Genomic DNA, 23,390 nt, shown 5'->3' with positions numbered 1-23,390 from the left:
CCACTTAGTTTTATGGCTACACCCCAAACAAACTTGAATAGAATCTATTTTTCAAGCAATGGTCAACTTTTCCAAAGTTAGAGGATATTATAGAAATAATGCTAAAACAGATTATTCTCTGAAATACTTTACTTCAATGATTACCCACATTCTTTAGAATAAATTATGGAAATAACACCCCAAAATATCTAGGTAGTTGGTCTCCAAAAATATGGAAGATATCTACATATTAAACTTTCAACTACTAAAACTGAAGAAAAAAATCACTGAAGAAATGTAGCAACCTCCTATTATCAATAATAAGGATTAGTGCAAACAGTAAAGCAAGCATTATTCCCATAACAGCATTTCTCTTCTCAATCACGCCATGTGTGGCCATGAGTACATTCTTTAATAAGAGAGATGGTGTGATTAACAACTGTCGAAGAAAGACTTTCTTTGCCAAATTTTAGGAATTACTATGAGACCATGTATCTCTTGACTTGCCCTCATTTATTCAGTATCTAAAATAAATAATAATGTTTTTGATAACGTAGTTCTTTATTTAATTATGGGGGAATTTTGGTCTTACTTTACTCCCAAAAAACATCATGTTGATTATCCTGACCTTGTACAGTTCTGACATTTAGCTATGTACGATATGGGCAAAAACAGCTTTTGCTACATAACATTACCTAAATACATGCAGAATCAACTTTAGCCAGTAACCACCCAGCAATCTTTACAACTGTGTTAAAATGCGGAAAAGTAATAAACTTAATACAAATTGGAAATTTGCTGAATTTGCAATTCAGTTTCAATTGGAATTAGCAGAATTGGCAGAATCAATCCATGGAAATAGTTACAGAAAAATAGATGTGGCACGCTGTCATTTCTCCCATAGTCAAATTTACATTTGAATATTCAATATAAATATATTGGGTATAGAAAATGCCAGAGATATAGTTAGGCATCTTACAAGGAACTAGTACCTCAGTTCAGGATATGCTATTTGGCTGCTTATTTACTTGCTTTTAAGGACATTCCTTTTGCGTTGCAAGAACAGTTTTTAAAAAAATGATGTAATAAAAAATTTATTACAATCAATCATGCAATCTGGAAAGGGGCTTCTAAACACAACATAGCTGCCATGTGGGGGTTCACATTATAAAACAATGCAACTTGATGTTCAGTGGTTAGTTTTGTTCACCTCTGCCTATTTAAACAAATGTAATCCAAATATCTCAGATGTTTGCCCAAGGCACACTATGCCTGGGAAAAGCATAAGAAATGGGGGAATTACGGAATAAGATTGACATTTATACAATGCGCTACTTAGAAATTCAGATGAATCCAGATATAATCTCAGTATTTTAAGGATACTTGGGAATTAGACCCAAATTTGTTTTGTGACGCTGGTGTATCGCAATTCTTATAGCAAGGTCAGTATCACTATGCATTGCCATTAGAAAGTTCCATAATCATTAACTGCTTGATTTTATCAATTTTAAAAAGTGTACAACAGGGAGAAACGTATGCAAATGTTGTAATAATTATTTTGTAATAAATTATATATAATTGAAGAAACATAGGGGAAAATAACAATACTGATTGCAAAATGTTACAAATGGGGTTTCTGGTTGGCTAGGGTATGCCCTAAGCCAGGCAGAACCCACCCACTCTAGTCAGGTCAAGGGAGTTACACATCGAAGATAACCCCTGCTCACCCCCTTGGTAGCTTGGCACAAGCTGTCAGGCCTAACCCGGAGGCAATGTGTAAAGCGTTTGCACAACACATGCAAAACATGTGATGCAATATGTACACCACAAAGTAAACACAACCCTGAGCTATGTAAAAATAAATTGTATTGCACCAAACATAATGAGACCAAACATTACATGCCAGTAATACCCTGCTACCTTAGCAGTTGTCAGAATGTTACACAGGTTACTAATACTCTGCATGGATAATCAGTTGTCACATTAGAATACGTAAGTACTCAGGATTCTACAACATAAGCAGTAGTCAGGTATCACTTCATAATAGAAATGCACTTGTCATGGAAATATAATAAATGCCTATATTAAGAGCATTATAAAACTTAAGGCAAGTCATAAAACACGTATAAAAATGTCATGCCCCTAAAAGGAACATCAGTATATATAGGTCACACCAAAAAAACAGGATAGCGTACCAATTCCAGCCAGCCCATAATAGATATATAAGAATTAGGTAGGTCCTTGAAAAAGTACCTGTTTTAGAAGGAAAGGTACCTCCTGTGCCACTAAGATTACCCTGGGGAGGGGGGTGGTATGCATCCGCTTTGGTTTTAATATCGGACCCCTCCTGGGCCTCAACTGGTCCTCCTTCCCCAGAACTTTAAAGCCAAGGCGGGAAGGCAAACAGAGAGAGGCTCGTCGGATGGGGCTTCCTTCTCCAGTCCGTGAGCCAAACTAAGGCTTTAGCCCTTCCGGGGACTGCAACCTCACAGAGCCAGTAGCTCTGTAATGACCCTCCCAGACTCCTGCCTGACCCCGATACCTGGTCTGCTGGCAAGCGTGTGAGATCGACAGGAGACTCCTTGAGGAGAGGGGCAGCTCAATCCCCTCGACTGGAGATGCGCTCCTCAGGCAGCGGGTCTGGAGCCCTTGGTCACCCTGCCCGGTCAGTAGGCACATTGTCTTTTCTTCTCCCCGGGCCGCAGCGGTAATCTGGCCTGAACACAGTTCCTCCTGGTACCCCCGGGGGCACCCTACTCTGTGCTCCTTGCCCTGGGGGTACTACACGAAGGCCAATCACTCCGGACTCTGTCCTCTGCCGTTCTGTGTTGCGGCAGTGATTTTCATCCTAGCCATAGATGCTGGATGGTGCCCTGGAGGCGTTCTTCAGAGCAGCCTAGCCCCGGGGGCACTTGTTGAAGCGCAAGACAACGTGCTTTGCAAAATTGATACCCCGGGCTGCGGCGGTGAATCCCCATGGCTGGAATCCGCTTACGAGTGCTGGGGGGCAATTAAAAGTGCTTCTCAAGGCGCTAGGCCCAGAAAAGGGAAACACTGAATCATCTGGTGCAACACTCTTCCGGGTGCTCCTAGAAGGACCTGACCAGAACACTTCCGTCTGGCAGAAAGAATAGATACAGGGAACAGGGGCCACAGCACCAAGCCCCTGGAGACAGAAAAAGGGGGAGCACAGGGCTGCAGGTCCCAACAACAGGCCAGCTGGTCACAGGTCAGCACAGCAGCAGCAGCCCAAGGCGGTTCCTGGTGAGTAAATTCCATAGTGTTTTGTGTTCTGAAGATGTCCAAAGAACGTCTAAATTGTGGGGAAAATTCCCCTGTGCTTATACTCAGTTTACAGTGTGTTTTACAATGAGCAGGAGAGGGGGTTTCACCCAGTTACAACTGGTTCTGGGAGTGTCCCCTACGATCCTCCAGCACAGGCTCTAAACATCAGTGGGGGGTAAATGACCCTATTGTGTGAGGCCAGAGCACATCCTTTACAAATGCAGGTGTGCCCCGGCTCTTCCTTCACTCAGCCCAGGAAGACTATTCAGTATGCAGATGCACCTCTGTGATACCTCCACCCTCCCTGTGTACAGGCTATCTGAAAAGTATGCCCAAAGCCCAACTGACACTCTGCCCAGACTTGGATTGGAGACAAGCTGCAAAACACCAGAGTCATAAGCACAGAGAAATGTTCACTTTCTAGAAGTGGCATTTCTGTAATAGTAATAAAAAAACACCTACACCAGTAAGCAGCCTTTCTTACCACCAGTATAACCATACCAAACATGCCTATGCTACCCCTAATAAATTAGACAATACCCCTTACACTTAAGGCAGGGCATTTCCAATGCAATCCTATGAGAAGGCAGCACTCACAGCAGTGAGAAACCAAATAGTCTGTTTGTCACTACCAGGACAGGCCACATTACTAGGCACATGTCCTGCTTTCTACATACATGGCATGCTGCCCATGGGCTAGCTCGGGCGTACCTTAGGGGTGGCTTACATGTAGTAAAAGGGGAGTTCTGGGCCTGGCAAGTAAATTTAGATGCCAGGTCCCTGTAGCAGAAAACTACGCACAGGACCTGCACTAGCAGGCCTGAGAAATGTTTGAAAGGCTACGTCAGTGGGTGGCACACGCAGCGCTGCAGGCTCACTAGTAGCATTTAATTTACATACCCTGGGTAGAGGAATACCACTTCACAAGGGACTTATAGGTAAATAAGCCAATCATACCAAGTTTACAAGAGAGAGCACATGCACTTTAGCACTGATTAGCAGTGAAAAAAGTGCTCAGAGTCACAACATCAGCCAACAAGGGTCGAAGAAATAAGGAGGAAATGGGCAAAGAAATCTGGGGAATGACCCTGTAAAAGGGCAGGGTCCAACACAAAATATATTCAAAATACTTGTTAACGGCTAAGAGGACTACTTAGCAAAGAGGAACATCTAAACCTGACAGAAGGAGGTTTCAGAGAAGGCCTATCCACAGTTGCAACCACGTATTTGTCTTCTTACATATCAACACTTTCACTGGTTCCCTCCCGTCTAGGCCATGGTGCTCCCCGCACCCTCTGTCCCACTGGTGCACTCACCATCAGTGGATTCGGCCTCCTGGGCCATGTGGGATGCAGCTCCCTCAGTCTCTGGTGCCTCTGCTCCTCCGCCAGATGATGCTAATGCACATAAGGACAGGGTGACAAAACAAAAAGGGTGTAGAGAGACAAAGGATACTCTTGGTCAGTGGCTGCAACAACACCACCGTTGGCGTACACGACACACACACACACACTGGGAACAGCCCTACGCATTAGGCAATGCACTACCAGTCACAATGCTAGTCATTAGGCAATGGAAACTAATACCTAATGCCAATAACAGCATACCTGAGACCCACATACCCCTGCCCAGTAGTGGATGCATACTAGCTCCATTGGAGGTGGTTCACATCATACCCTGCCCAATGTGGCACCTACCCTGCAATGTCCGGCCTGGCCTACGGGCACCCACAGTCCCACATCTCCCACCCGGAGACCACCCCAACATGCGCAAGTAGTATATTGGGAACCTGTACTGACCCCCTTGCGGCTGCTGTGATGCCCTCAAGCACCCATCCAGCTCTGGATAGGCCACTGCCAGTATGCAGGCCATCAGGGGGCTTAGGGTTCGACGGGAACCCCTTCCTCGTTATGAGGCCATCCCCAGCTGGGCCTCCACCGCCTTCCTTGCCCAGCATCTCAGGTCCTCCCACCGTTTGTGACAGTGGGTGCTCCGCCTGCCATAGACCCCCAGGGTCCACACGTCCTTGGCAATGGCACACCATATACCCTTTTTCTGATGGGCTCTGACCTGCAGAAATATACACATAGCAAAAGGTATCAGTCAGACCGTCTGGCCTGTTACACTCATGTCAAACCATAGCCCTCCCAGCCCCTTACGCACAGACATTGCCCACCATTCATTCAGCACACAGTCCAGGGCCCTTCCACAAACCCACCCCTACACAAGGCCCTCACACAGCACTCCATGCATTCATGCCCCATGCATCGTACTCACAGTGTACTCACCTGTTGCTCTGGAGGCCCATACAGCATTTGGTACTGGGGTAGGACCCCATCCACCAGTCTCTCCAACTCCGCAGCAGTGAAGGCAGGGGCCCTTTCCCCAGTGACAGGAGCCAGGGTCGGTTCCGGGCACAGGTCACAGCAGCACTTGCAGTGTAGGTCCTCTCCTGTTGAAGGTCAGGTAGCAAGCAGGTGAACAGATAGAAAATGGCAATCATGTCCAGGGCGGTGCATACCATCACCGCAGGCGTACATCACCATTGGCCACTGTAACCCATGGGGCCAAATGGGATCCAATTAGGAGTTGCACAGCGGTTTTCGACCGCCTCCCGCAACGGCCCACAATGTCAGCGGAATTACCTAATTTCTACCTGTCCCTCCATACAGGACATTTAGACTCTATTTCAGGGTGGGAGGCAGGCCATGGGACCTAACTGTGTTACAGTACACATAGGCACCATTTGGGCCTATACAACAAAATTGTGTTACAGTCACAACATGCAATGCAGTGTAGTGTTTGTAAATATGGAATACTGACCAGCTACTTACTGTTTGCCCCCTAGATTGCAACCACTGCAGATGAATAGGAGATGGAGATATCCCCCATGTACAGGCCCCTGGTGGACTTGGCAACAATGGTGGACAGGCATATTATCCTCACCTATAGACTGGACAGGGCTACAATCACAGAGCTGTGTGCCCAATTGGAACCTGACCTGATATCTGCTATCCGTCAGCCCACCGGGATCCCCCTTTTGTGCAAGTCTTATCTGTGCTCCATATCCTGGCAAGTGGCTCTTTCCAAGTGACAGTGGGCTTGGCAGCAGAAATGTCTCAGCCAATGTTCTCAATAGTGCTGACCAGAGTACTGTCTGCCCTGACAAAACACATGTGCAGCTACATCGTATTCCGCCAGGTGGAGGATTTGGCCACAGTGAAAGCTGTTTTGTATGCTATGGGACATATCCCCAACATTATTGTGGCGATTGATGGTACACATATTGCATTTGTTCCCGCCCCCCCGGAGAAATGAACAGGTGTTCAGAAATTGAAAGAGCTTTCACTCCATGAATGTGCAGATAGTGTGCCTGGCGGACCAGTACATCTCCCATGTCAATGCAAAGTATCCTGTGTCTGTGTATGATGCCTTTATCCTGAGGAATAGCAGCATCCCATATGTGATGCTCAACTCCAGAGGCACAGGGTGTGGCTAATAGGTGAGCCCTGGTTCCCACACAGTCGGTGTTGGTGTATGGGTATGGTGTTGGCCTTAATGTTTAGTGTGTGTCTAACAGTTGTCCCTCAATATTTGCAGGTGACTCTGGTTACCCCAACCTCTCATGGCTACTGACCCCAGTGAGGAATCCCAGGACAAGGGCAGAGGAATGTTATAATGAGGCACAAGGGTGAACATCAAGAATAATAGAAAGGACATTCGGCCTTCTGAAGGTCAGGATTCGTTGCCTCCATCTAACAGGTGGATCCCTGTACTACTCACCCAAGAAGGTCTGGCAGATCATCGTGGCATGCTGTATGTTTCACAGCCTTGCCTTATGTCGCGAGGTACCTTTTCTGCAGGAGGATGAGGCTAGCGATGGGCGTGTACTGCAGTGGCCCCTGTCAACAGTGAAGATGAGGAGGCAGACGATGAGGATGAGGACAACAGAAGTGCTATTATATGACAGTACTAGGTAAGACACTGTAATTGCACTTTACATTGACAGTTTTGTATTTGACATTGTCACTGGCAGGCTGATTTTCTCAATTCTATGGCCACTTACTGTACCCCTTGGCATCTCTATTTTCAGATATTTGTGTCCCACTATCGCTCCTGCAGCCAACTACAGGTCATTCCTATGTATACAATACTGAACAGTTATATTGCAGTGTTTAAAGCTTGTTAAACAAATACATGGTTAAATGATTTGACAGACTCCATACTTGTATTATTCAAATGGTGTTTAATTAAGTGCTAATGATTAGAGGGGGATGTGTAGTGGGCTGGGGTGATGATGGAGGAAAGTCCAGGATAGAGTCCAGTCTGTTTGTATCACAGGTGCATTGTCCAAGGGCAAATAGGTATTGGAGCAATGGCAGTTCAAGGTGGACAGGGTGACAGAGTGGGACACAAGGGTGACATTCAGGAGAGTATTATTTCTTGGCAGGGGTCTTGGAAATATTTTCTGGCTTCTGCCTAGATTGCAGGGACCGTTTACAGGGTGTTTCTCCTTTTGCAGGGGGTAGGGTGCTGGTGGCCTGTTGTTCCTGTGGCGGGGCCTTCTGTCTACTAGCGGTAGTTGAGGTGGAAGGCTGTTCATCATTTTGGCTAGTGTCAGGGGCCCGGTGTCAGCAGGGTGTCGATGTTGTCGATGTCGATGTTGACATGTCTGCATGGTTGTGTTGAGTGTGTGCATGGCGGTGATTGCACCAGTGGTGCCTATGTTTGTCCTTGCGTACCGTGTCTGTTGATGTGGATGCATTTGGGTGAGGGGTGAGGGGAGAGGGATGTGGGATTGGGAACAGGTAGCTGGAGGAGGAACGGAAGAAGAAGAGACACTGGCTACCATCAACGAGGAGGCCAGAGCCTGAAACGATCTCTGTAGGTCAGACAAGGCACCGTGAATGCCTTTCAGGAACACATTAGTCTGTTGCATCTGGGATGCCAGTCCCAGGATGGCATTCACAATAGTTGTCTGCCCCTCAGAGATGGACCTCAGAAGATCAATAGCCTCCTCATTGAGGGCAGCAAGGCTGACTGTGGAAGGAGATGCCCACCCTCTTAGGTGAGCGGGCACGGGCAACTGGGTGGGGAGCTACAGGGAGGGCGGTGCTAGTATGAGGGGTGGAGGACCAGGATGGTGCAGAGGTGGTCCCAAATGGGTCCCCCACTGCCAGGGAGCCACCATCGGAGGAGAAATCTGAAGATGTAGTGGTGGATCCGGTTTCCCCATGGCACTCCCTTCGCCTTCCGTCCCATTGGTCCCCTCTGCTCCACTCTACTCCACTGGTGTCAGCCTCCTGGGTCCCGTGGGCTGCAGCTTCCCCACTCGCTGTGCCCCTTTTCCTTTGCCAGATGATGCTGAAGCACACAAAGACAGAGGAGGACAGGGAGAGAGAGAGAGAAAGAGAGAGAGAGAGAGAGACAGGATGCAATCACACAGTCACACAGGGTAGCACATCTGCATTTGATGCCATTCCATGATACATTTTACCAACCCTGTACATCCTACCACTTGGTGACACCATGGGGGATGGAGAAACAATGCACATGTCAACTGCTGATGGTCTAACTGAGAAATATATCGACATAGGGAGTGTCACACCCGATACACCTGTCCAGTACGTGCCCACTACTCATGGCCGCTGTGAAACACATGCAAAGGACTGGACACCCAAGAGAATCCTGCACGACAAGATGGATGGCCCCCTTGGCTAATGTCAAGAAGCACTGTCACCACTTGGTGCACCCACCTCACCATACATGCAGTGCCTGCCAGCTGATTGATGTCATGGATACACCCCTGGCCAGGACCAATCAAAATGCCCTTACACCCCAACTCTGAAGATCCATTTGCCATGTGCTATCAGGCATATCTAGCAAGTAGGTGGCCACACAGTACTTCATTGAGGAAACTGCCCCGCTACCACTGATTGCATGGAATTACTCACACCTGTGATGTCAATCCTGCCCAGATGGACACAGTCCATAGTGGAGATCAGTGTCCTAAAATCCATGCTACAGCTACCCAATGGTGCCCACCCAGAGCCACCATGTCAACACATTTCACAATTGAGAGTGAGTACTCACCCCCATGTGGCTGATGTGTGCCAGCTGGGCCTCTATGGTCTTTTGGGCCCAGCGTCTCTGGTCCTCCCCCACTTTCTGCAGTGGGTGCTCCGGCGGGCATCCTTGCTTGGCAATGGGATGCCAAATCCCCATCTTCTGATGGGCCCTGACACCTGCATTGGTGACACAAACACAAACAGAAGAACACAGTCATGTAGGATGGCATACCTGGGATATTAGTGGACAGCACACATCACACATCCACACCCACATGGCCTTAGCCAACGTAGCCCTCGGCCCCTCTCCCATGTCCATGCTCCATTCACACTGGCACCTATGAAGGACCCCGTCCCAATGCGGCCAACTCAGATACAGGACAATGACAATGGGCTCACCTGCTGCTCTGGTGCCCCATACAACTGTCCATACAGGGGCAGGACCCAGTCTACAAGCCACACAAACTCTTCCTGAGTGAAGGCTGGGGCCCTGTCTCCTGCGGTATCTTGGCTACCAGAGTAGGTACACAGCAGCACACTCAGTGGAGATCTTCAGTCCATGAGGTTCAGGAGTCAAGTGAGGATGAGCACATGAAATAGTGGTCACTGCCACCCCGGACATCACCATCACCGACACAGCCAGCGGAGATCACCATTGTCTGCTGCCTTCCATTTGCAACAGTGTAAGCCAATGGTGAGTTGCACGGCGGTTGTGAACGCCTACCGCCATGACGTGGTATGCAGGCGGGATGGTCTCACTTCCACCTCTCCCATGCAAGCAGACAGGCGGCAACCATTTTACAATTACAATGTGTGATGTGTGTGAAATTTAGTGCATCATACGTCTATGCTCTCTCCTGTTCCCAGGTACTATGCACGGTTGAGGATGATGAATGCACCAGTGTACAGGCCCTAGTCAACCTCGCTACCCTGGGGGAGCATCACATTATCCAAACCTATTGCCTGAACCGTGTGACCATAATGGAACTTGTGGCCCAGTTGGAGCCAGATCTGTTGCCTACCCAATGCCATCCCTTCCACAGTGCAGGTGTTGTCAGTCCTCCATTACCTTGCCTCTAGCTCCTTCCAGGTCACAGTGGGCTTCACGAGTGGGATGTTGCAGCCCATGTACAGCAACTTCCTGAGGGATATACTGTGTGCCCTGATAAAACATATGGCCATCTACATCTGGTTCCCCTGACGTGCAGATCTGCCCACTGTTAAGGCTGCATTCTATGCTGTGGCACATATTCCACATTTCATTGGTGCCATTGATCCGGTCCCAGGTCCTGGAGGGTTCCATGAGGGAACACCAGGAGGGGAGACTAGCATGTAACATAGGGCCATCTGTTGAGGGAGACCCCACAGTGTCAGGAAAGCTTGTGGGGGGCGGCTGTAGCCAGCGTCCCACCAGTTCTGGTGTCTGGCGGTACCACTTCTAGTGAGGGGGTGCAGAAGTCCAGACAGAGGGTTGAGAGGGGGTTGCGGACCCCAGTGGAGAACCTGGAGGGTCAGGAGTCAGCTCTGAGAGCAGAACCCCCCAGGAATGACCTTGGTTAGACAATTTCTTGGTTGGGGGAATCCAGACTCTGCCAGATGGGCAGGGGTCAGGAGACCTGTGCCAGCCAGACTCTTCTGTGGCCCCTGGGGACGGTGTGTCCCTTGAGGGGGGTAAGTGTAACCCTCTGGAAGTCCTGGTGTGCCAGACAATGGTTCAACCGCAGGGTGGTGACTCTGGGTTGAATGACCAGGTTCAGGGGGTAAACTCTGAACTGATGGGGGGTAGGTGTGCTCCCAAGGAAGTTCTGGTGCACCAGGCAGTGGTTCAACCGCAGGGTGATGACTCTGGGTTCGATGACCAGGTTCGGAGGGTAAACTCTGACCTAGTGGGGGGTAGGTATGCCCCCCAGGAAGTCCTGGGTTGCCAGGCGGTGGTCCAGTCTGTGGGTACAGACCCTGGACTGGAGGATCAGGTGCAGGGGATAAACATTGACCTGAAGGGGGGGCGGTTGGCCCAATCACCCCCCTGGTGCACTGGTTGAGGAATTGTGCAGGACTGCTTCTACAAGCACCCTGACAATTTTAGACTCTGGGACTGCCGCTCCTGCAGGGAGGCTACAGAGTCCCAGAGAGGAAGACCAGTTGCAGGTTAACATCCCTGCACTGGTGGAGGAATTGTGCACGACTGCTTCTACAAGCATCCTGACAATTCTGTACTCGGGGGGTGCCGCTCCTAGAGGGAGGGTACAAAGCCCCAGAGGGGAGGACCAGGGTCAGGTTGTCATCCCTGACCTGGTGGAAGGGAGAGTGGTCAAAGGGTGGCAGGCACCTGGGGCTACCGCCCCCCACTCTCCACAGTCACAGTGGTTAGAGAGGCCTGAGGTCGGGCTTTCATCCCTGACAGTTGTCAGGGGTCACTGTGGCTTGCTGTCCTGGTAGACAGAGTTGCCCTTGGGGAGGGGACGAGAGTCACACCCTGGGGGGTGGAGTGGGCAACACCACTGTGTTGGCCCTGGTGGTACTATCTGCCCTTTGGGATACATCTGTGAACAAGGTAAAGTTAGGTGCTGCACAGATGGTATCTGCAGATGTGGAGAAGGGTTCCCCATGGGTTAGCTTAGCGGGCCCTGAGAGTATGGACAGAGGGATCCAACTGGAGTCAGGAAGGCGTAGAACTGGAACATGCCCCTGCTGTTGTGGGCCTGGGTCCTTGTTCTATCGCCCCAATCAGGGAAGTACATCAAGGTATTGAATGTTCTCCCCTGGCTTTAGGCTGGTAGGGGGTCGTGTTGGACTTTTCTTTGCTTATGCAGGGTCACCTCCAATCTTTTTGCCTCCTGCCTCCTATTTTTTCTGACCTGTTCCTGTTGGCTTTTGAACTCTGAGCACTTACCACTGCTAACCAGTGCTAAAGTGCATATGCTCTCTGTGTAAATTGTATGGTCGATTGGTTCATCCATGATTGGCATATTTGATTTACTAGTAAGTCCCTAGTAAATTGCACTAGGATTACCCAGGGCCTGTAAACCAAATGATACTAGTGGGCCTGCAGCACTGGTTGTGCCACCAACATAAGTCGCTCTGTAATCATGTCTCAGACCTGTAGTGTCTGTGTGTGCAGTTTTTAACTGTAAATTCGACTTGGCAATTGTACCCACTTGCCAGGCCTAAACCTTCCCTTTTCTTACATGTCAGACACCCCTAAGGTAGGCCCTAAGTAGCCCCAAGGGCAGGGTGCAGTGTATGGTTAAGGTAGGACATATACTAATGTGTTTTATATGTCCTGACAGTGAAATATGGCTAAATTCGTTTTTCACTTTTGCAAGGCCTGTCCCTCTCATAGGTTAAAATGTGGGCTACCTTTAAATCTGATTAAAGTGTAGATTCCCTTGTGGAGCGGATGGGCATATGGAGTTTGGGGTCTCTGAGCTCACAATTTAAAAATACATCTTTTAGTAAAGTTGATTTTAAGATTGTGTGTTTGAAAATGCCACTTTTAGAAAGTGAGCATTTTCTTGCTTATACTATTTCTGTGACTCTGCCTGTTTGTGGATTCCCTGTCAGGGTCAGTTTGACAGTTGGGCTGGTTGCACCTCACACTAGACAGTGACACAAAGGGATCTGGGTGTAGTCTGCATTTCCTGATGAGCCATCTGTGCTGGGGGGAGGGGAGGAGTGGTCACTTACACCTGAAAAGGCTGTACCTGTCCTCACACAATGCAGTCTCCGACCCCCTGGCGAGTGTCTGGGGTCTGGCCTGGACAAGGCAGGATTTCACATTCCAAAGAAACTTTACTTTGAAGTAGGCCTACTTGAAAGGAGAAATTGGGTATAAGAAGGGCACCCAAAACCACAGACTTTAGAACACTTCTGGAAACAAGAGGAACCTCTTCCTGGAGAAGAGCTGAGGAAGAAGAGCTGCCCTGCCTGTGACTGTGCTTTGTGGAGCTATCCTGCAGTTGCTGCTTCTGCCAGAGTAAGAGGGCAAAGACTGGGCTTTGTGTGCCTTCCATCTTGTGAAGAAATCTACAAGGGCTTGATTTAGAGCTTCCTCCTGTTGTTTGAAGTCTCAGGGACAGCAAAGACTTCTCTCTGCCAGCACCTGGAGTCCCTGGAGAGACTCCTGCTCTGACAAGTGGTGCCCTATCCAGTCCCTGGGCCCTTGAAAGGAAAGCTGGTGGAAATCCAAGGAAATCAACTCCGGACGACTTCGGACCGACACTGCTGCTGAATCCGGTGACGCTGCCTACAACCGACTCCGTGATCTTTGCTGGAACGCGACGACCTTCGCAGGCCCGACATCGCTGCAGCCCCGCCAAAGTCCGCACCTCCGTGGAAGTCCCCGCACCACGTCATGACCGACGCCGCTCGAAGTGCACAGATTCAACGTTTCGCACAGACGCCGCGATCCCGGACTTCGAGCATCAACTTGTTTTCACTCTTCACCAAAGGTAATATACTTGGGTTCTACGCGCCTCCGTGTCCGGTGCCGCTGGTGTCGGCTTGTTGAGAACGACTCCGTCACGTCACCGTGTGAACACCTCATCGAAGCATTTTGTGTTTCTAAGAGCTATTTTTGAGTTTAATCTTTAAAAATTCATAACTTGAATTTTGTCGTTTTGGTCTTGTTTTGTTTAGATAAATATTTCCTATTTTTCTAAACTGGTGTTGTGTCATTTTGTGGTGTTTTCATTAAGTTACTGTGTGTGTTGGTACAAATACTTTACACCTAGCACTCTGAAGTTAGGCCTACTGCTCTGCCAAGCTACCAAGGGGGTAAGTAGGGGTTAGCTGAGGGTGATTCTCTTTTACCCTGACTAGAGTGAGGCTCCTTGCTTGAACAGGGGGTAACCTGACTGTCAACCAAAGACCCCATTTCTAACATCCACCAAGACTTGCAACTCATTGTCGATGAAGGGTGGGTGCTTCTGGCGTGACATCTTGTGGGGTGGGTATGTGCGTCCAGTGCAGCATGGGGTGTGTGGTGTTGTGGGGGTGTTTGGCTGTGTGTGCTGATGGGCTGCAGTACTGATTTGTGCAATGTGTGCTGTTTGTTAGCTGTTTTTGAGGTATGCTTCTTCTTGTCTTTGGCTGTGGCTGCTCAGATCTGACGCAAGGGATTGTAGGTGGGTTGGTGGAGGAGTCATATGGTTTTGTGGTCAGGTGTCTGTGGTATGTGTATGGTTATTCGAACTGGCCAATGTGGTGTTGGGTACTTTCTGCTGTGCCTTTTTGTTCTGCTGTGGCGCGTACCGCCAACGTTTTCTGCTTTGCATGTTCCGCTGTGATGGAGGTTGATTCATAATATGACGGTCAGAGTGGTGTCGGCATGGCGGGCCGGTGGTTGTTCAGTCACCCTTTTGCCGTGGGTTGACCTGGCGGTGTTGGTTTTGTGTCTGTATTTGGGCAGTTTGTGTTTTGTGACTCATCATCATTGCCAGTATGGTGGTGGCATTTCCCACAGAAGTCTTGCCCTGAGCCTGCCAGACTTGTAAAGAGGGCCAATATTATTTAGTGTGTATATATGAGTGGACAATGTATGCATTCCATTGTCAACAACAGCCAATCCTTTTCACAAATTAGCCTGATTTTTTTGCCTCAAATGAGCAGCAGCTTAATTTGAGAAAGGTTTCAAATTCCATTGTAAATGACGTACAAAAATCTTTTGAAGTGCACTGATCTAGGACCTAACATAGGACTTGATGTACAATGCCTTTTTGCAGTTGCAAAAGGTGAAAATTGCCAATTGTGACCACAGAAAGGCCAGGTACAATATACCATCCCTATTTTGTGAGTCAGTACGCAGTTACTGGCTCGCAAAGTAGGGACTGCGACTAGCAATTAGGAAGGGAAATCCAGAGGGCATCCCTTCCTAATTGCAAGTCGCAGTGGTATGTATGATTGTTTTGTGAGCGTGAATGCACAATGATTCGCAATTAGAGACTCACAAAATGAAATGGTAGTACATCTGCCCCAAGAAGTCTTTGTAAATTTATGTTGGTAATGGTGTGAAGCGAAAGGGTTAACTAGCCTACGCAGTCTTGATGAGTGGAAATGCATGCAGAAAACCCATGCACAGTGTTTACTTGTGAAGCTTGCTTCGACATCCGCAGTGTTTTTGACATCTCACAAGTGTGGCCAGTAGTTAAAATATTCAATTTATAGTACCAAGCTGCACAGAGCACATTTTAAAGTTCTTAGAACATTGCTATCTTATTTACAGCATGCCATTCAGGCTGTGCTGACAACAAGAGAACTTGGGAATAACATTGATGGGTACCAGAAACAGAATGGTAAACACTGATAAAGATCCCAGATCCTGAGAGAAGTGAATAAAATATTGTAAAATATTGTTTAAGTCAGCTTTTAGTGTATAGAAAGGCTCAGGTGTCAAAGCCCATAGGTGGAGTCCTTCAGAACTGCTGTCCCCCTGCAAGCTACCCCCGGCCACCATGTCTGAGAGAGGCGGAATAGAATATTCAGAAAGGCCTTCCTCATGTTAAGATAAGTTCCAGGGGCGAGGGGCCAGATTCTCGTGCTTTATCATGATCTATATAATAGATAGGCTGTTTTAGATTCATTGCATTGTGAATGATTACTGTTTCTTTCTCATATTATCACTGTGCGAGCACTGAGCTATAAAGGCACATTACTCTGTTCTGCATTCATTATTGAAACTTATGCCACCATTCTGTTACATTGATATTTCAGTCATACTCCTTCTTGCCTCTCTGATCAACTTAATTACAATTGATCACAGACCATGTGTTTTACTACCATTGAGCTAGTAGTCTACTACATACCTGACTGTGACCATTGGTTTCAGTATCTAAAGTGAAAGGTTGGATTCTCCTGTGTTGGTTTAAGTGACAGATTTATGACGGATTACAATATCTACCTTTAACTATGCTGCTAAGGTATACATATATAGAATCATGCAACTAGTCATCTGTTTGACCATTACTGCCATTATATGTGCTTGTGCTAGTGTTTCATTAAAGTTATGTTGCATTAGCCACATGTGTGTGTTGCTCCTCACTGAGTGTCCTTGTTGATTTGTATCTGATTAGTAACACTTGGCTTGGTTGCCAGCAGCCAGTCCAAGACAGATGGTGTTAGAAATGGGATCTCTAGTTGGCAGAGGTATACACCCTTGTCCAAGTAGGGGCCATAATCCTGGTCAGGGTAAGTCATAAACAATCCAAATTATCCTGTGCCCATCCCTGGTAGCTTGGCACTGAGCAGTCAGGCTTAACTTAGAAGGCAATGTGTAAAGTATTTGTGCAATGCAATAAATCATACAGTAACACAGCGAAAATACCACAAAAATACACCACACAGGGTTAGAAATATAGATGATATTTATCTGAATAAAACAAGGTAAAAACGACAAAGATCTAATAAGCTCAAGTTGAAATATCACTTTAAAAAGGTTTAAAAGAGACTTAGGGGGTCATTCTGACCCTGGCGGTCCATGACCGCCAGGGCCGGGGACCGCGGAAGCACCTCCAACAGGCTGGCGGTGCTTCCTGGGCTATTCTGACCGCGGCTGTAAAGCCGCGGTCAGAAAAGGGAAACCAGCGGTTTCCCGCCGGTTTTCCCCTGGCCCAGGGAATCCTCCATGGCGGCGCTGCTTGCAGCGCCGCCATGGGGATTCCGACCCCCTTCCCGCCACCCTGTTTCTGGCGGTTCTTACCGCCAGGAACAGGATGGCGGGAACGGGTGTCGTGGGGCCCCCTAACAGTGCCCCACAAAGATTTTCACTGTCTGCTTGGCAGACAGTGAAAATCGCGACGGGTGCCACTGCACACGTCGCACCCCTGCAACTCCGCCGGCTCCATTCGGCATCCTTGTTGCAGGGGCTTTCCCGCTGGGCCGGCGGGCGGGCTTTTGGCGGTCGCCCGCCGGCCCAGCGGGAAAGCCAGAATGGCCGCCGCGGTCTCCTGACCGCGGAGCGGTCATTCGGCGGTAACCGCATGGCGGGCGGCGACCGCCACCCGCCGCGGTCAGAATGACCGCCTTAATCCTTAGAACTAAACAGTTGTCTCTTTATTACACACAGTACCTAGTATGCTTCAAAAATAACAATGCACGAAGACCGCAGAGGATGAGATGCGTGGAAAAAAAGGGTGTTGCATCGAATTCTCCATTGCGATGCAGACGATACATTGTTTCTTTCCACGCTGCAAGGGGTTTGTGTTGTTTTTCGGCACACAGTCTTGGTTCCTCACTGAGGTGCAGGGAAGTTTTGATGCCTAAGGAGAAAATCCTTGACATGGTAGAAAAAGGCATGGGCGCTGCATTGATCCGGTAGGCGATGTGTCAAATTCTGCCATCGCAAGGCAGGCACTGTGTTGAATTTCTACTCTGGAAGTCGGGCTGCGTCGTTCCGGACAGCCTTTCAGCAATTCCTTGGTCGCAAAGGCAGGCTTTGCATCGTTTTCTGCAGGTGTTGCATTGAGTTTTGACACACAAGGAATTTCTTTGAAGAGATGACATCTTTATTGCCCTGAGATTTCAGAAAATAGGAGCCAAGCTCAATCCAAGCCCTTAGAGCACACTTTTGGGGAAGGCAGACTACTTCTCAGCAAAGTCAGAGGCTGTCAGGGCAGCAATCCTTCACAGCAAAGCAGTCGAGATGAGTCCTTTGGGTAGCTAGGTAGCTCCTCTGACAGGGTGCAGGTGTAGGTCCAGATATGTCTGAGATGGTGTGGTCAGAGACCTGGTTTATATATCCCAAAATGCCTTTGAAATGGGGAGACTTCAAAGAGTCATGTTTAAGTGCACACATCCCCCTTTCAGTTCAGTCCTGTCTGCAGGGCCCCAACAGAGGGTTTGACAATCCACTGTGTGAGGACAGGCCATTGGCCTTTGAAATGTAAGTGTCAGGCCCTCCATCCTTCCAGCCCAGGAAAACCCATTCAATATGCAGATGAGTGCAGGTGTGACTGAGTGTCCTGTGTATGTAGTTATCTGGATGAAATGCAAAGGGGAGCTGTCGACCAGCCCAGCCTAGCCTGGATGTTGATTGGAAATAGTCTATAAGGCACATATATTTGTTGCTGCAGAGAAATGTTCTCTTTCTAAAAGTGGCATTCCTAAAATGTTAATATAAAATCCAACCTCACCAATAAAATTGATTTTCTGTTACCATTCTGTCCAAACTAAAGATGACCTGGTTACCCCTTTCAGATCAGAATCTACCACTCAAAAAGTATATGAGGGCAGCCCGAATGCCAGTCCATGAAAGGAGCAGGCCTCACAGTAGTGGAAAACTAATTTAGGGTTTTGTCACTACCAGGACATATAAAACACATATGTACATGCCCTGCTTTTTAACTACATTGCACCCTGGCCTATGGGTTACCTAGGGCCTACCTTAGGGATGACTAATATGTAGAAAAGGGGAGTTTAAGGCTTGGCAAGTAAATGCCAAGTTGAAGTGCCAGGAAAACTGCACACCCAGGCCTTGCAATGGCAGGCCTGAGACATGGTTAAGGGGTTACTTATGTGGGTGGCATAATCAGTGCTTCACGCCCACTAGTAGCATTTAATTTACTGGCCCTGGGCACATGTAGTGTACTTTACTAGGGACGTGAAAGTAAATCAGATATGCCAATTGGGGATAAACCAATGCACTGGTTAGCAGTGGTAAAGTGTGCAGAGTCCTAAAACCAGCAAAAACAGTGTCAGAAAAGTAGAGGGAGGCAGGCGAAAAGTTGTGGGATGACCACCATAAGGCTGTCAGGTCTAACAGATGATAACAAATCATTTCACCGTAGTTCACTTAGATCATGTACCTATTTTCACTTTCAAATACAGAATAATATTCAAGCTCAGAAAGCATGGAAGAAACAGATTTAACATCCTAATCATTAGATACAGCACCTGGTATGATCACATCGTCCATTGCAACTTTAAAAACAGATGGAATTTGAACAGTCTCTGTAGGACCAAAAATATTATACAGAACCTTATCCCATTCAAATCCATATGGACCTGGAACAACTGAAATATTCACCAGGGACAGGTCTCTTTGCACTTTATGGGAAGAAAAATGAAGCTTCAATACCTCATCTACCAGCTCTACAGCAGAGCGTTCAGAAAGGTAATGGCCATTCATAAGCAAGAAGGAAACAAATCCAATCCACAAGACTCCTGTTGTACCCCCACGGTATATGTAGTCTTAGGGCTTGATACATCTCTAAATAGAGCATTACTGCTAAGTATGCTAGTTAATACTCCACCTAATTCTACTCGAAGAGTAAGGGTCCTATCTCCTTCCAGACATCTCCTAACTGATCATTGTCCAGAAGTCCCTATCATGAGAAACCCACCAGGCCTCCCACCTCTGAGAGTAGATCGCTGTCCCACAGGGGGGTCTGTTCTGTCACCCTCCCTGCCCATCCCAGGAGTTTTAATGCCTCCAACTACACCTCCACCACTGTGTATTTGGACAGTGTCTCTCCGTCCCTTTCTTTATAGTAGCACAAGGTAGTCGCTGGGGCCCATCGCCTCCCTGTCCATCCGGAGCACATGGTGATCTGCATATACCCACTCATTTATTACTACCAACTGTGAGGCACAATAATATTTAGGGTTATTGGGTACGGCCAGGTCAACATAATGAAGCCTATTATGAAGTTTGTGAAGAGCTATCCTGGCACTGTCTCTGTCCCAATAAAAGGTAGATTTCCTGGTCTATTTTCTGGAAAAAGATCTGAGGCACAGGGAATTGGGTGCTCTGGAGGGCATACAGAAACTGAGGCTGGGCCATCATTTTATACAGCCCTACCCATCAGGGATAGCAGCAGTATCCTCCAGTGGCTAACATCTCAATGAAACCTGTCAAAAAGACTCATATAAATTCAATCCCAAGAACTCCCTGGCATCCATTGTGACATTTATACCCAAATATGTAAAGCCCTCAAGTGCTACTGGCATTACACCCCTCGGCAGTAGGGGCACATACATGATTTGTCCCAGTTGATGCAGCAGCTGGAGGGGTCCTCAAAGATGTGAAACACCTGTAGCACCCTATCTCCCAATATCACTGGGTTGGTGACGTATAGTAGCAAATCATCTGCATATAAGGTGATACGGTCCTCTAAAATCACCTCCACTGAACAACTGCTGAATAAGAGGGTGATCATGAACCCAGGCACCCAGGCAGCCAGTGGCTCTAATGCAAGAGCAAAAATCACTGAGGACAGTGGGCATCCCTGCCAGGTACCTTTACCCAAGCTGAAGGGCCACAACTGGGTGGCATTGACTCTGACCTTTGCCACCAGCCACAAAACCTAGGACCAAAATGCAAGTGATTTAGAATGGAAAAGAGCTACTCCCTCTCAATACTATCAAATGCCATACTAGCATTGGGGTGAAAGCACACCATTTGGGCCCACATGGGCCTCCCACATCATGTGCAATACTCCAAATATGTGTCTCAGATTGAGCTATGGTCCTCTACAGGGCATTGAACCGGGATGGTCCAGGTAGATTACAGTAGTTTTATCCTGTGGAGTCCGGTTGCAGACATTGAGCAATGATGACCGATATGGCCCACATTCAGTTGGGGATTTATGCTCCTTGGGGATCACCACAATGGTCGCCATACACTGGTCAAGAGGCAGTTTCCCCTCTTGCTGTGCAGCTTCGAACATCACCAACTTATGCCTTGAAACTTTACTGGATATCTGTTGTGGGTACACTAGCACATCCAAAAGCTTGATTACAGTAAGATGCTGTTGCTTGCAACATTCAGACTTAATTGGGTATATTCATTACATCCTTGAATATCAAGTTTGCAATAACCAATGCTTGTTGAATGTTGCATTTATTATAACCAATGCTTGATGATTATGCACATTGTATTCCACCAGCTCCACCTGTAACTGCCAAAACATGTGCTCTTCACAATGTAATCTGTATTGAACATGTGCCACAATCAGGAGGATAATTGTTCATTTCCTTAACAAGCAACCAAGTGCCTTTCCACCTGCTCTAACTAACTGCCAAAACTGCTCTTCACAAAGTGATCTGTATTGAACATGTGCCACTATTAGAGGAATAATTACTAATTTCACTAACAACCAATCAACTGCCAAAAGGCACATGTGCACATTTGATTATTTAAGAATGCTTGCAGGTCTGAGGCCTTGCCTGACTACGTGTCTATTGTTCTGCTCACCTGTTGCTAGTCAAGTCAAGACCCCTGTCCTCCAGCCTGCCTCCAGACAAGTTCCAGTGCAAGTCAAGTTCCTTGTTCTCCAGCCTGCCTGTAGTCAAATTCCAGTGTTCCTCGTTCTCTGACCAGCTTCGAGCCAAGTTCCAGCATTTTTCTTCTTCCGGACAGCCTCCAGTTAAGTTCTGGTGATCCTCTCCCTCTGGGTGGCTTCCTGTGGAGTCCAGGCTCTCTTCTTCCATCTTCTGCCGACAATGCCATATTTCCTGTAAAAGCGAGAAAATAATAAAGGTGAAAAAAACCAGTTTGGGTTCTTCTGAAATTTTCATGCATGTAACTTCATTTCAAGGTAAAAAAAAAGATTACTCGCTTAAATGAAAGAAAACAGAGCTCCATCTTTTAATAATTTATGACAATAAGAACTAGTGTGATTTATTGCTTGGGTGGGAATTCAAGATACCACTAAAAGGAAGACGTATTTCCTGTAACAAGTGCTCCCCTGAGAATTAGGAGATTGGAAATAGAGCAAGTTTATCAAAACTCTTATTGGCAAGAGATTACGCCAGAACACAAAGAAGCCCTTTAGTCAAGTTGATTTTTTTTTAGTTTAGACATTAGTTCAGAGACTCTAAAAATATTTTAAAAAGAGGAAAGGACTTGCTCAGCCCTATTGAAACGTGTGCATAATGTGTCAACAATAACTGACATTATGAAATGTATAATTTTGCAATAGTTAATGCAAGTTCAATGTATTAATGAAGTAATTATTTTGCAGCCCAGAATCCTAAAAACCAAGAACACAGTATTTTGAGAAATCAGAAGTCCTGATGCCCAACCCGACACACAGTCCAGGGGCCAGCAGTCTGATTCTGCAGTTCATGAAGTAGAAGCTGAGATTTTCAGTTTTTCTCTTCCCAAAACCCCCCTCTACTTAAGGACTTGCGAGAGGGCAATTTTTAGAAAGTTGATTATTGATAAGGCCAGGTAAGTACCTACACTTGGCAATAGGCCACTAACCCCAACTAGGTATAGTCAGGCCTCAATAAATGAATCCCCGCTCAACTCTTGGTAGCTTGGCAATGAACGACAAGGCTTAACTTAAGAAACAAGTGGGTAAAGCTTTTAAAAATCCTAAAACAGTAAATAAGTAAAACACAAAACACAATTAAAACTCAACGCCAATTTATAAAAATAGATTATAGTTGTCTCTATGCAATGACACCAAAATGATTAACATTGGATAAGGGGAACTGGAGGTATGAATTTTTAAAGAAATAATGTTTTCTAGCACTATGAAGCAACTAGCACTCAAAGGGTTAAAAAAGGTCACATTGAACAGGGACAAAGTCCAGAGTTCGGGTCACCCATGAAGTCACACTTTTACACTTACTTTCAAAAGTGTTTCTTCGTTCAGGAAAGTGGTCCACAGTACCACCCAAGGGTTCCGAGGCTCTGATTTGCCTCTTGGGGTCTGGGACTACAACTCCCACAATGCACCTCTTCAACTTATGGAGTTGCTCCAAACATCTAAAAACTTCTGGATCATTTTCCAGTGGTCCTTTTTTGGTCCTTGAAGTGTCCACAACTTGATCCAAGGTTCCGGAAGCTATGAGTTCCTTCTTGAGGGTTAGGATAATTCCCAGAATGCACGTAGTCAGAAGCATCAAATGGCCGCTGGTCAGCTGAGCTCATCTTGCAGAACTAGATGCAGGAGACTCTGGACAGCTCCTTTGTACCTGTAGCAAACAGGGAGTCCCTTCTTGAAGCAATAGCAGACAGCCAAAATCCTTGTAGTGGTGAAGCCTAGGTGTGCAGCTGGTGCAGTCCTTCAGAGTGCAGTGTGCAGGTGCAGATCAGGGGTCCAGAACGGCAGT

Source organism: Pleurodeles waltl, chromosome 1_2 (genome assembly GCF_031143425.1).
Source record: "Pleurodeles waltl isolate 20211129_DDA chromosome 1_2, aPleWal1.hap1.20221129, whole genome shotgun sequence".
NCBI lineage: Eukaryota > Metazoa > Chordata > Amphibia > Caudata > Salamandridae > Pleurodeles > Pleurodeles waltl.
This window is presented reverse-complemented; position numbering follows the sequence as displayed.